A 1,397-nucleotide genomic window follows, 5' to 3' on the forward strand; every position below is an offset into this window, starting at 1 on the left:
GTAGATTTGACCTTCGCACAGAGCTTTAACTACAGGGATCGAAATAATTCTCTGCTCGGAGACTCACCTCTTGGCCTTGTCTCGTGGTTCTCTCGGATCTACTCTGGTCAGTCGCTTCAGACTAGCCTCTCTCTCAGAATCAGTATATGCATGTCTCTATGTATTAATGTATATTTTTCAGTTAATTTGCAGAAGCTATTTATAGGTAAAGCTTGGCTCTTTGACTTTGTGGTCCCTACTTTATAGTTATGGTAGTTCCTGAAATCACAGAGTGAATATTCATTTTGTTATGCAATCAACCCGTTAGAAATGGACAACTGAAAGCTGTACACTTGTCAGAATCCTCCGCAAATGCGTTGCTCTTTACATCTTCGATCTATCGCCGCATGCGGTGTTATTTTTTATTACCGCATGCAGTTGAAATTGAGTTGATCGCTAGAACTCTTGATCGATTGTCACATGCGATGTCATTGCGTGGATCATCTCTTCGTTCTCGATTGATGGGTGCAATACGACGTAGAGGCATTGTTTATTTTTCTTTTGAGCCATTAATGCATGGGTGACTGATTTCCTACAAACAGAAACTGAAATATTCTATTCTACCATCGCAATAGTGTTAATGGGTGTATTGACGACATTTTATAATTTTCGCATTTTTTAGCCAATTTCTATACTATCGATGTAACTTTTCTTTCTTTATGCCATAATATCTAAATAAAACAATATAAATAACTTGTATTTCTACAAGTTATCACACCCCCAAATTTAGATATATGCTTGTCCTCAAGCATATCTTCAACTAAGGCAATATTGCTCAATTCCTATCCTTACTTTGCGTTGATTGGTTGCTCCGAATGCTCCACCTACACAACATTACTTAACAACGCAATTTCCTTCCATCCTTTAATAATTAATAGACATGCCCTACTTTATTCTTTTATACAACAAATCTTTATTCAAAAATTCCCTTCTTGTTTTGAAAAGAATGTTTACCTCTTCATACAAAAACAACTTGGTGCGTCTGTATGCGGTGGTATGGTTTGCGTCATTCTATTGGAGACTGTTGATTATGGTTACACCCTTCATTTAGGCTTGTTCCCACTGGTGTCATGCAAACATCCAACTACAGTTGTGTGCCAATCTCAACTTCAACTCTTGATTTTCAGCTACGTTTAACTTTTGCTGGTCAGAGGAGTGGTCTCTTATATTCTTTTATTTTTCTCCCTTTTTTTTTTCTTTCTTTTCTTTTCATATTACGTCGATCTTGGAAACCCACCTCCGTTTTGGCTTGGTCCCACGGGTGTCATGCGAACATCCAACTATGAGCAGGTTCCTTTCACGACTCAACTCTAATCAGGTTTGGGTTTTCCCTTGCACTGACATTGGAGTTTGTATGA

Source organism: Benincasa hispida, chromosome 3 (assembly GCF_009727055.1).
Source record: "Benincasa hispida cultivar B227 chromosome 3, ASM972705v1, whole genome shotgun sequence".
NCBI classification, from domain to species: Eukaryota; Viridiplantae; Streptophyta; class Magnoliopsida; order Cucurbitales; family Cucurbitaceae; genus Benincasa; species Benincasa hispida.